General features: G+C 42.3%; 1 protein-coding gene across 12 annotated transcripts in view; it reads left to right on the top strand.

Annotated features, from left to right (window-relative positions):
* Nucleotides 1-956: 956 nt before the first annotated feature.
* The window catches only part of ADD1 (adducin 1), an 87,273-nt gene continuing 75,049 nt past the window's right edge, over nucleotides 957-13,180 (top strand). For 4 of the 12 annotated variants that reach the window (XM_019711483.3, XM_019711482.3, XM_019711484.3 and 1 more), the window contains exon 1: nucleotides 1,034-1,203. The gene's annotated coding sequence lies outside the window, so the exon portion shown is untranslated. Of the gene's footprint in view, nucleotides 1,204-1,249; nucleotides 2,133-13,180 lie in introns of those variants that run through there. The other 8 variants (XM_019711481.3, XM_019711479.3, XM_074320482.2 and 5 more) reach the window with 8 other exon arrangements.

Below are 13,180 nucleotides of genomic sequence, written 5' to 3'. Positions count from 1 at the left end.
ACTGTTAACCATTGCCTATACCCTGACCCTTCTGTGGAGAGAGCCAGAGAGGCCCCTGATGGAACGGAGAGGCCTGGGCTCCTCACGATTCGTCCACTGCCCAGCTCTGGGCCTCAGATTGCCATGAATACGAAAGGAACAAGAAGCTCTGCTTGTCTGTCTGTCTTCCAGGCCTTTTGGGGGCCAGTTGAGACGATAGGAGGGACAGGGTGGCGGCAGGTGCTGGGCTGGTGTCTAGGCTATCCTCCAGGTTATGGGCAGGTGAACTGGCCTCCCCAGTTGCCCGGTTGAGACGGTGACTGGTGCTTGTTCATCCAGCATCAACAGGCCAGGCCGCGGGCACCAGGCAGCCGCCCTGTCACGGAGCCTTATCAGGGTGCACAGGCCCTGCCGTTCCGACCCCGCCCTGCCTGCCAGCCTGGCCCCACACTCTGCCTGCGGACTCGCTAGCCCGCCCGCCGGGCTTTAGACAGACCAGCGCGGGGCCGGACACACGGGGACAGGGTCGGTCTGCGGGAGGAGTGGGCGAGGAGGGCAGGAGAGGCCCGGCCCGGGTTCTGGGCTGACCTGGCTCGGAGGGCCCCTCTGGCCGACAAGGGCCTGGAAGGGGACCGTTTAGAATGCCCGCCTGCGCATTCCGTGAACCTGGCTCGCAGGAGGCTCCACCAGTCTGACCAGCGACAATGAGGAGTGGACGAGCGGTTCCGGGAGAGCGGGCGGCGCTGGCACAGATGACCCGGCCTCCTTCAACGACGAGACGTGTGGGTCTGTGTCCCGCCGTCCCCACGCTGCCGCCCAGCCCACCTGTCGCGCGGTACCCCCGGCTCCTCGCAGGCGGGCGGGGCCACAGGGAGTCGGTTCCCCGCGGCGACCGCCCCGCCCCTCCTTCCCCAGGCCCAACCCCCGCCGCGCCCGCCGCCCTGCGACCAGCCAATCGTAGGGCGCGTTGCTGGGCTGCGCGGCGTGGGCTGGGCCTATGGAGTGACGCGTTGTTGGGCTGCAGCGCCGCAGGCCGCACCCAGCTCCGGAGGCCAGGGCAGTGCCGAAGGCTGAGGGGGCGGAGAGGCCGGGCGGGCGGGAGCTGCGGGTCGGTGAGCGCAGCGGACAGGGGCGGAGCCGGAGCCCGAGCCGGAGCTAGAGGCGACGGGAGGCGGCCGCACTTGGACCTGGGAACCCGCGCGCTGCTTGCAATTCACCCCTGAGGTGAGGCCCGCGCGACAGGGGCGGCGGTGGGGTCCCGGGCGCGGCCGTCGGCCCAGAGGCTCCTAGCTGGGCCGCGGGGCCTGCAGCCTCTCGAGCGGGCGGGGCCGCTGGGCGGGGGCTCTGGCGGGTCTCGAGGCCGGAGCGGGGTTGCGGGGGCCGCCCTGGGAAGGGTCCTCGCCGGGCGGCCGTCGGACTTGACCGGGTGCAAAGGAGCCGACGCTCCGCAGAACCCTTTGCCACATGGGCTTCTTTGTGGGGGCGCCTGGGCAGCTCGTTGCTGGGCTGCGGGGGTCCGTGAGGACCGGAGGCGCCGGACCGCAGGCTGGGCCGGCGCGGCGCTCGTGACGGCCCCTTCCGTGGCCCGGAGCGCTGCCCGCTGGAGGGTTCGTGTGCACAGGCAGACGGACGCGGGCATCCGGACCCTGCCTGTCGGCCCTCTTTTTTTTTTTTTAAACGACAGCTTCTGCCAAGAGAGAAAAGCCAAATCTGCACACAGATGGTAATAAGGTTCTTCTGGAACTTTATTAGAGGGAGCTGTTGGCCATCTTCGCCCCTTTCTCTCCTTTCTTTTTCGTTTTCTGGGAGGTGTCCGAGGGCCTCTGAGATCAGGTGAAAGTGACAGGCGAGATGAAGACGCTTAAGTCAGAAGTGAAGGAAGCTGAGCAAAAGACCGGGCTGTTTAAGGCCAATCTGAGGGTTTCGTTTCTTAAACATTACGTCTTCATTTTCTCTGCCTTTAACTTTTATTTTTGTAATTCATGGCTCAAGATACTTTGTGTTCACTTCATGCTCGCCTACCTTGAGGTAAATATTTTGGTTAATCTGAAACTGCTGGTGGTGTGACCATATGATTTTACGCCTAAATGACATAAAGCAATTGTCATATCCCCAAGGACCAAAAACATAGCTGGTAGCTGAGTACAGTGCTGGTAAGTTATTACAGAAAGATTTTTTTTGCATGTGAAAAATTGATTGAAATCTTAATGGGGGTAGGAAATAGGCGGCTGAAATGTCCCCCAGTGAAAAGGGGGAGGAGCGGATGAGTGGGAGTTCAGCTGGCACCAAAAAGGGAGAGTCTGTCAGGCACAGGGTGAATTGTATGAGGGTGGGTGTGTAAAAATCGGAGTCTTTAATTAATGGGCAAATGTAAATTATTTTTTAAAATCCAAAATCTTAATATACCCCTTTGATTCTGACTATGGGGAAAACTGAAATAGTAAAGTTGTTTTTGAAGGAAGTGGATGATTTTGGCAGTCAGAGCTGCTTTTGATAGTTTTGATGTGGTTTACAGCAGGACAGATGGTGTGATTTGTTTTGGTGCTTGTCGTATGTTTAGGTTTTAATTACAGAGGCTCGCTGAATGACATGAATCTAAGTTCCACTCCATGTCCAAAAGGTGGGATAGTTTCCTTTTTAAAATATAGTTTACAGGGATGACCACTTTCTCCTTTAACTCTTTGATGTTATCTGATACTGATTTTGTTTGGTGTTAATTCATTTTACTGTAAAAGCTGTTTAGCTGGTTATTACTTTTTAGTTAGTTATTTCAAGTAGCCCTTGTATTGAATCAGAAAAGTAAATACTGATATACTTTATAACATACCTGAAAAAATACCTAACTAGTTTTAAAATTTTCTCCATTGTCTCAGCTTTTTAATAGTTTGACAGTTAATTTTAAAAATACATGTTTATTATGTGAAACTTAGAGTTTAAATTGACTTTATTTTTACACCTTTAATGCATCTCTCACACACGTGGAGAATAGTATAATAAGCCCCTACTTACCCTCATCCAGCTTCAACAGTTATTAACTCATAGCTAATTTTCTTTATCTGTACCCCCAAACCCAGATGTCATATCATTTTAACTGTTAATATTTCAACATGTATATCTACATACATATTTTTAAAAAGATAAACACAAATACCGTTATCACAAAATTCCTTATTACCTTCAAATATCCATCTAGTGTTAAAATTTTCTTGATTATCTCATTTTCTTTTTTAAACAGGTTGAGTCAGGATCCAAATGCTGTTCATACATTGTGATTTGTTTTAATCTGTAGGTCCCCCTTCCGTCTTCTGTTGTCTCTTGTAGTTAATTTGTTGCTGAAACTTGATGGTTTGTCCTGTGGAGTTAACACAGTTTGGATTTTATTCTGTATTGTAGTTTAACTGCACAGAATTTACTGTAAATTTAATCTAGATCTAAAGGTCTAATCAGATTCAGGTTTATTTTTGGCAAGAAGACTTTATAGGTGAGTAGGCAGATTAGGATTAATAGTTGTTAGCAGCCGTTGGTGCTCATGCTTAGTCATTTCGTTAGGCTTTGAAAATGTTGACATTTTAATTCTATAACCATTATTTGTTAGCTAGAATATATCTGTAAGAGAAGTTTCCGCTCTTCCATTATTTTGTTACCCTGACTTACAGCAATTTTAGGGAAGGCAGGATAAACGCTTAATTTCTCTCCATTATTTTCAAAATAATGAGTTGGCATCCTTCAGAAGTAGCCAGTACGCGTATATGTCTTTGTATCATTGTGAACTCATGGATTTAAACATATTTGATATGGTTCAATCCATTGTAGATATTATCCTTATTGATGCTCAGATTGTCCCATCTTTGTCCCATCTGTTTAAATTGACTCCTAAATCCTTTAGACACAACTCTGAATAGTCTTTGATTCATCTTCTTTCTGGTATGATACGTCGCACCAGGCTCATCTTGGGCGTTCTCTGTCCTAGCCCTAGAATCATCCATTTCTTCAAGGACCTTGGTTTCTTTTAATGAAAAAATAGTATTTAATGACCACAGTGTAGGCCCTGGGGTTGTTCATTGCTATTAGGTTGATCATTGTTCTAGGCCTTTTCAGTGCACAGATCATGGGTTACTGGTACTTCCAGTTGTAAAGCAAGAAGACAGAGTTTTTGTTTTGTTTTTGAACTTTTATTTATTTAAGTGTGTTTTTCCAGGACCCATCAGCTCCAAGTCAAGTAGTACCTTGTTGTTAAGAGCACCGTGCTCCAACCAACTGAGCTAACTGGCTGCCCCAAGAAGACAGAGTTCTGTTTAACCTTGATCTTATACTGGTATCTTTTTTTCTTCTAAGGCAAACATCTTGATTCTAATTACGCATGGTTTTATCCTTCACTGTACACATCTCAGTCTTAGGAGAATAATACCAATACTACCACCAACAAATAAAAACTGTAAGAGGTCTTTTTTGCATACTTCTTACGTAGTCAAATTATTTTGTTTTGAAGTCACTTAGATTGAGTTTTGCTGGATGTATACGTTGGTTCTTCTGTTTATTTTACTTTCATTGTTTAGAGATTGCTTATTTAAAATTTAATTTTGTTTTATAATTATGTAAAACATTCAAAGACTTTCAAAATCAAACATTTAAAACAAGGTATATACAAAGAAGTCTTGCTTCTTTATACCTCTCCCAACCACCAAGCTGTTCTATGTATCCATGAGTTCAGTTTTTGTTTTTGTTTTTGAGATTCCACATGTAAGTGAGATCATATGATATTTGTCTTTCTCAGTCTGACTTATTTCAGTTAGCATAATGCTCTTAAGGTTCATCCATGGCTCAAATGGCAGGATTTCCTCTTTTTCTTTGGCTGAATAATATTCAATAGTATATATATATATATATATATATATATATATATATATTTAATATATATATAAAACACATTTTCTTTATCCATTCATCCTTAAGTGGACACTTAGGTTGCTTTGATAATGGCTGTTGTTACTAATTCTTCAGTGAACATGGGGGTGCATACATTTTTTTGAGTTCGTGTTTTCATTTTCTTTGGATAAATACCCAGGAGTGGAATTGCTGGATTAAATGATAGTTCTACTTTTATTTTTTTGAGGAACCTCCATACTGTTTTCCATAGTGGCTGCACCAATTTACATTCTCACCAACAGTGCATGAGGGTTCGCTTTTCTCCACACAGCCTCACCAACACTGTTTTCCTCCCTCTTTCTTCCTTTCTCTTTTTTTTATAATAGCCATTCTAATAGGTATGAGGTGGTATCTCGTGGTTTAATTTGCATTTCCCTGATGATTAGTGATGTTGAGTACCTTTTATGTAACTGTTGGCTACCTGTGTGTCTATGTCCTCTTTGGAAAGATGTCTACTCAGGTCCTCTGCCCATTTTTTAATTGGGTTGTTTTTTGCTGTTGAGTTGTATGAGTTCTTTATTAATTTTGGATATTAATCACTTAAAAGACAGATGTTTTGCAAATATTTTCTCCCAGTCAGTAGGATGCCTAACCTTTTCAGTTTTTAATTTTATGGTTCTATATTCATACTACCTTTTTATTAGATAGATAGTAGTGTGCTATCTGTGTTTTCCTACCATGTCTTTTTAAAAAAAAATTTTTTTGTTGTGTAAAATACACATAAAATTTAACATCTTAACCATTTGGAGGCGTTCAGTTCAGTGGTATTAAATTCTTTGACATTGTTGTGCAACCATCACCACCATCCATTCGCATAACCCATCCATCCTCAACTCTTTTCTTGTAAAACTGAAACTCTATATACTTATTAAGCAGTAACTCCCTGTTCGCTCCTCCCAGCCCCTGGAAACCACAATTCTACCTTCTGTCTCTGTGATTCTGACGACTCTGAGAACTTCATACAGTACTTTTTTTTTTTTTTTTTTATCATTCCCCCTCCCTCCCAACTCCGGTTTAAGCCGTTGTTTCTCAGTCTAGTTGTGTAGGACGCAGCTCCCTGGCTGGTGCTGGTATTATGAGCCCTGTGCTCCCCCGGCTGAGGCAGTCGGTCGCCGACTGTAGTTCAGCCGCTCACGGCAGCTCACAGCAGCTCCCAGCAGCTCTCACCAGCTCTCACCAGCTGCTGGCCATTCACACCGGCTGCTGGCTGCTCACGGTAGCCCACAGCAGCCCGCACAGCTCACCGCAGCTTACGCCAACCTCCCTCTGCTCATGGCAGCCCAGCTCCAGGTCAAGCCGTTGCTCACAATCTTAGCTGTAGAGGGTGCAGCTCACTGGCCCATGTGGGAATCAAACCGACAACCGCGGTGTTAGGAGCACGGCGCTCCAACGGCCTGAGCCGCGCTCCCTCATACAGTACTTTTTGTGACTGGCTTACTTCACTTTGCATAATGTCCTCAAGGTCCATCCATGTTGTAGCATATGTCAGGATTTCCTTCCTTTCTGTGGCTGAATAATATTCCATTGTATGGATGTATATACTACATTTTGCTTATCTGTTCATCTGCTGATGGAAACTTCCATGTTTCAGCTATTGTGACTATGCCGCTGTGAACACGGGTGTACAATACCTCCTTGAGATCCTACTTTAAGTTCTTTGGGGTATGTACTCCAGTGGAATTGCTGGATCATATGATAATTCAATTTTAAACATTTTGAGTAACTGCCGTACTGTTTTCTATAGTGGCTGTGCCATTTTTACATTCCCACCAAGAGAGTGCCAGGGTTCTAATTTCTTCACATCTTCATCAACACTTGTTGTTTTCTATTTTTTTGATGGTAGCCATCCTACTGGGTGTGAGGTAGTATCTCATTGTAGTTATGATTTGCATTTTCCTAATTTCACCATGTTTTTTTCACTTGACATTTGGCATTCATACCATGTATATATAACACAGACATATTTCTCATTCTTTCTTTCAGTTGCATAGTGCTCCTTCATGTGTTTGTCCCATACTTTATTCAAGAAGATACGACTGCTTTTTAATGAACATTCAATACAAAAATCTTGTCTATTAATGGCATTTCTTATTCAATGATTTGGTGAAAATTTTCTGGTACATGTTACCAGAATGGAAGGCAACACTTCACATAGGTGGGCTGTCATACTCCAAAATTCTGTTCTGTTGAGAAAACTAGCTTTCTCTGCTATGTGGTGGCGAACAGCTACCGGTGTTCAAGACTTCAGTTTTACTTTTTTTTAAACAGCTGCCATTTCAGCCCCTCAACTACAGAACTACAGATTTGGGTTGATTTCAGAAATGCCATTTCTGAGACAAAAATCATCTAATTCATATTGACACAGTAAGTTCGTTATTATTAATCAAATTGTTAACATCACATTGTAGTAATCTGATTTTTCCGTTGTGACGCATTGTTCTCTCATTATTTGTCTACATATTCGCTGAACTCTGAGTATTTAAGCTTTAAATTGAGATGTGTAGATTCTAAGTGTGTGACAAGCAGTGCCTGTCGTTGTCGTCATTAATGCTGCCTTGCTGACATCAGTTTTGTCAATTCTACCTTCAGAATACATCCTGAATCTGTCCTACTATTCCGTCTCCACTCTCATTGCCGGGTCCCAGCAGCCATCATACCTCCCTTGGACTTCCACAGCAGCCTCGAGCTGGCCTCCCTGAGTCCTTTCTTTCCACCTGTTCTCCACCTGTCAGCTAGGGTGATTTACATAAAATATAAATTAGGTCGTGTTCTGTCTTGCTGAAACCCTTCAAAGACTGATAAAGTGGTTGCCTCTAGGGAACTGTGTGGCTGTTGGACAGGAGTGGGAGGGAGACTTACTTTTCACTGTATAACCTTATATACTCAGAATAAAATAAGTAATTTCACAAATTTTACAAAAACAAAAAAACCCAGTGACTTCCCATTATACTTAGAACAAAATCCAAACCTCTTACCATGATTTCCAAGCTCACTTTCTAATTCTTCCATTTGCTCATTTATGCTGTATTTACAGTAGTTTTCCTGGGACCTGCCTCGATCTTTTCTGATTTATGGAATTGCACGTTCATCCCTTTGCCTGGAATGAATGCTTTTACACCACTCTGCATGGCCACTCCTCATCTTCTAGGCATTCGCTTAAATCTCCCTTAAAGAGGCCTTCCGAACTGCCTTCTTACAGTATGTTTCTGTTATTCCCTAACTCAGATACTGCTAGTGTCCTTCAATATTGATGGTTTATTTATTTGTTTACTCTGTTTTTTTCCCCACAAAAATGATACTCCAGAAAGGCAGAGACTATACCCACTGTGTAAGGTGGCCCCTCTCTATTTTTGCTAGATGGAGTGACATGACTAGACCATATCACTTCCCTGTTTAGAGCTTTTCAGTGATTCTACATGGCACGTAAATCCTGAGCTCCCGGACAAGGCTTTCAAGGTTTGACCTCTTGTCATTTCTCCAGTTTTATCTTTTATAACATCTTGGTTTTGCTTCCCACTGTGTTCTGAGCATGTAACCTGGCTTGCAGTAGATGCCCAATAAATACTTGTGGAATGAATGAGCAAGTTAAGAGCAGTCTTTGTGAGATTGTCACACTCTTGGGAAAGTGATAGTTAAAAACATAAGGTCATAAACCTTCAGGGAAGGCTACATAAAGAAGGTAGAATTTAAACTTACCCTTGAAGGTTGGTACACTGACTAAAGGAAAATGTGTTGTTTTGTGAGGGAGAAATGGAAATTTTTTTTAGACTACATTTTTTGTAGTTATGTTTTGGGGCAGTGCTTAAAAACACACACACACAGGGGTCCAGCCTTGGGCCAGGTGATTCAAATGCCCCATGATTAAGAACCACTGTTTTACGGCCTCATGTTTAGCACAGTGACCCCTCACTTCCCCGGTGTTGCAGTGGACCCAGGACCACCATTCTGAAGGTCTATTACTCTCCACATTAGGTGCAAGTGTCATGGTTACGTGCCTCTGGACTTTCCTTTGAGATTGGTCCCTCTGTTTAAAAGAGTGTTGAATAATAGGAATATACTTTTAATTGGCAACAGAGAATTTCTAAAATCCAGTTTATAAACTTGAATTTTCATCTTTTTATATACTTGCTATGTGCTTAGGCATTGTGCTTTTATGTATTTTCTCATTTAATCTTAAAACAATCCTATTAAGTAGATACTATTATCTTTTTTTTTTTTTTTAAGATGAAAAAAAAGAGTTTAAGTGATTGCCAAGGTCGCACACAGAGAAGTGGTGTCGCTAGTATTCAAACCAAGGATGTTGGGCCCCAGAGCGATTTTCTTACCACCAGACTGTGCCTTCCTTCTGTATACTTAGTCCTGACTTTCGGCACTTGTTTACAGCTGCTGGTACTAGTCTTCCCCAGGCAGCAGGAGCTGTGCCTTGTACATGGCTGTATTGCTCGAGTCTCGTATACCGCCCAGCACAGGGCAGGTCCGTAAGAAATATTTGTTGCATTAGTGATCTTGAGTTAATTTTTTAAAAGCTTAGTCAAACTTTGTGTAAAGGGCCAGATAACAAATACTGTAGGCTTTGAGGGCTGTATGATCTTTATTGCAACTGCTTAGCTCTGCTGTTGCATGAAAGCAGTTATCAGACGATATGTAAAGGAATGAGCATGACTGTTCCAATAAAATGTTTTTTATGGATGCTGAAGTTTGAATTGATTTTCATGTCTATCATATTATTATTTATGTTTCATATATTATTCTTTTTTTCAACCTTTAAAAACCAGTTTTAGCTTGTGGCCCTTTTAAAACAGGCAGTGGGCTGGATTGGCTGGGGAGGGGTGGCATTTGCTGATTTCTGCCCAAAGAGTCTAAATTTTATCATTAGATCAAATTAGACATCTGCCTCCTGGACTGAACTGTTTGTCTGCCCGTGGACTTTCTTTGGTTGCGTCATGCTTTGGTCTCTGTTAAGGAACTATAGAAGAAATACTGTTCCTGAAACATTACATTGTATTGGTTGTAGGCGATTGTTGGGGGACTTGTGCATTATAATAAATGAAATAAAGACTATTCTTTCTACTCATTAAGAAACCCGCTTTACTTCCTTTTTTTTCTTTTCTTTTTTTTTTTTTTAATTGGGGAAGGGGAACAGGGTGTACGTCCAGGACTTTTTTCCAAGTTAAGTTGTTGTCCTTTCAATCTTAGTTGTGAAGGGTGCCGTTCAGCTTCAAGTTGTTCTTTCAGTCTTAGTTATGGGGGATGCAGCTCAGCTCCACGTCCAGGTCCAGTTGCTGTTGTTAGTTGCAGGGGGCACAGCCCACCATCCCTTGCGGGAGTCGAACCGGCAACCTCGTGGTTGAGAGGACGCGCTCCAACCAACTGAGCCATCTGGGAGGCAGCTCAGCTCAAGGTGCCGTGCTCAATCCTAGTTGCAGGGGGCAGAGCCCACCATCCCTTGCGGGACTCAAGGTACCGAACTGGCATCCTTGTGGTTGAGAGCCCACTGGCCCATGTGGGACTCGAACCGTCAGCCTTCGGAGTTAGGCGCATGGAGCTCTAACCACCTGAGCCACCGGCTGGCATTTACTTTCTTTTGAGTAGACTTTTCAACTTCCTTCTAGTTCTATTCCAGAATAAATTTTTATATTTTATATTTTTCCTTTAGTTTAATATATTTCTGTTGTGGTTTAATAGAAAGAGCTACTTGGAGTTAGAAAGACTAGGTTACACCTGACCAAATTAATAGCATAATATCTGGCCAGAGGAAGTACCTAAGAAATGGCAAGCCTCTTTCTTACTTTCATCAAAATCACCACTTCCTCTACCTCATATCCTTGGGCAAATCACTTCCCTTTTTCTGAACTTCAGTTTCCCCTTCTGTAACAGTGGGTGTGATAATACCTTCTTCATCCACTTCAGAGAGTTTATATGAAGATTAATGAAAAGGTACTTTATAAGTGATAGGTGCTGCTCAACTGTGTGATTTATTATCACATATTTAGAATAGACTTGGCGGCATAAAAGGAGAGAGGAACCATTACCAATGGTGCATTAACTTCTCTTAATTTTATGGACAATAAGATGGATTTATTTTACAAGAAGACTACAAAATTTGACATCAAGAGAGATTAAAAAAGATCCACAGGATTTAAATTGATAACTTCTCTTAAAAACACTCCAGCAATTATTTATCTCACGTCTTTTGGTTGTAAAAGACAGTACTAAAAAAGCAGATGCTTAATATATCTAATCTAGCAAAATGAGATAGTGTTTGAGAAAATGTAATGCTTGCAGTTGTTTAGCCATAGAAGTCTGCTACGCAAGATATAGATTTGCCAAAAGATTGGAGCTCAAAACGTTGGGGCTGAAATCTTTAATGTTTACTTATGAGATGCTGCTTCACAGTCTCGCTTGCATCATTTCCCGCAAGAAATCTGCTGTCCTTCTTACCTTTGTTCCTCTACACAACATGTCCTTTTTCTCAGGCTGCTTTTAAGATTTACTCTGTCCTGGTTTTGAGCAATATTATTTTGATAAGTCTTTGTGTATAGTACTTTATATGTTTCTTGTGCTCAGGGTTCATTGAGCTGCTTTCTTGCTTCTGTAGGTTTATAGTGTTCATCAAATTTGGGAACATTTGGTCATTATTTTTCACAATTTTTCTGTTCCTTCTCCATGTCTTTCTTTTCCTTTGAGGACTCCAATTCCATGCATGTTAGACTGTTTAAAGTTGTCCCACAGCATATACTGATGTGTGTTTATGTGTGTGTTCTCTGTATGTTTTGTTTTGGATAGTTTTTATTGCTGTACATTCACTAATCTTCTGCAGTGTAACCTACCATTAATCTTGTTCAGTATAATTTTTCATTTTATACACATTGTAGCCTTCATCTTTAGACATTCAGTTTGTGTCTTTTTTTGTATCTTCCATCTAAGATTCTGAACATGTAGAATATAGTTGTACTGTTTTAATGACCTTGGCCACTAATTTTCACTGTTTTTTCAGTTCTGGGTTGATTTTGGTTAATTTATCTCCTCAATATGGGTCATGTTTTCCTGCTTCTTTGCTTGTTGGGTAATTTTTTATTGGTTGCTAGACATTGTAACTTTTACATTGTTGGATTCTGAATTATTTATTCCTATAAAAATTCTATATATCTATATCTATATATCTGAAGATACATGAGTGTTTTTGTTTTTATTTTTATTGGGGAACAGTGTGTTTCTCCAGGGCCCATCAGCTCCAAGTCAAGTCGTTGTCCTTCAACCTGGTTGTGGAGGGCGCAGCTCAGCTCCAAGTCCAGTTGCTGTTTCAGTCTTGGTTGCAGGGAGCGCAGCCCACCATCCTATGCAGGAATTGAACCGGCAACCTTGTTGTTGAGAGCTCGTGCTCTAACCAACTGAGCCATCAGGCCGCCCCTCCAGAAGCTCAGTGGCAGCTCGTTGTCTTCAGTCTAGTTGTGGAGGGCGCAGCTCACTGGCCCCTGTGGGAATCGAACTAGCAACCCTGTTGTGCAGAGGTCACGCTCTAACCAACTGAGCCATCCAGCCACCCCCCTATAAATATTTTTGAACTTTGTTCTGTTACATTAGCAACAGACTTTAAAATTTTTAATGTTTGGAGATGGTGAATGGCAACATTTTTTTATATAAATTCCTATCCTCCTTGAGAGTCTAAGTTAATAAAAAATCCCCATTTACCTGTGAATCCTATATATTGTTTTGTTTTCTCCATGCTTTGGCAGGTTATTTTGGCAAGTAGAAGAGATGTCCTTTTTGAATTTCCTGTCTTCTAAGGTTTTAAAAACTGAGTCTAAGATTTGATTAGTAATTAATTAAACATGCTAACCCCCCTTGGTTTGTTTGGTGCCTGCTAGCTGTCACATGGACCCTTAAAATAGTTAGGAATCTTAACATAGCATGATATTAAACTTTAACAAAACTGTTTAATAGTTAATGCTTGTTCTGAGCTTCTACGTGCAGGAAACTTTGAGTTGGAAGGAATGAAGGAGAACAAGTTAATGCAGTTTGCCCTTTGAGCTTTATTTCTTCCCGAAGTACCTTATTAAACAATTGTAATGACCAGTGTATAACATTGTGTATTATACCTGTTAGTTTAAAAGTGTTGAGCATATTTTGACAAGGCTTTTTATGAGCTTATGCTACATAGGAAAAAATGGCATTTTAAATACAGTAGGACTAGACTCTATAGGACAATTACTGGAACATTGAGCTGAACAGTATCTTGGGACTGTACTCTGCCAGGAGAAATGACAACAGTAAT

The sequence above is a fragment of the Rhinolophus sinicus genome, chromosome 1, assembly GCF_057876585.1.
Source record: "Rhinolophus sinicus isolate RSI-liver-muscle chromosome 1, RSI-T2T, whole genome shotgun sequence".
NCBI classification, from domain to species: Eukaryota; Metazoa; Chordata; class Mammalia; order Chiroptera; family Rhinolophidae; genus Rhinolophus; species Rhinolophus sinicus.
Note: the sequence above shows the minus strand (reverse complement) of the source record. Positions and strands in the feature narration are given on the sequence as shown.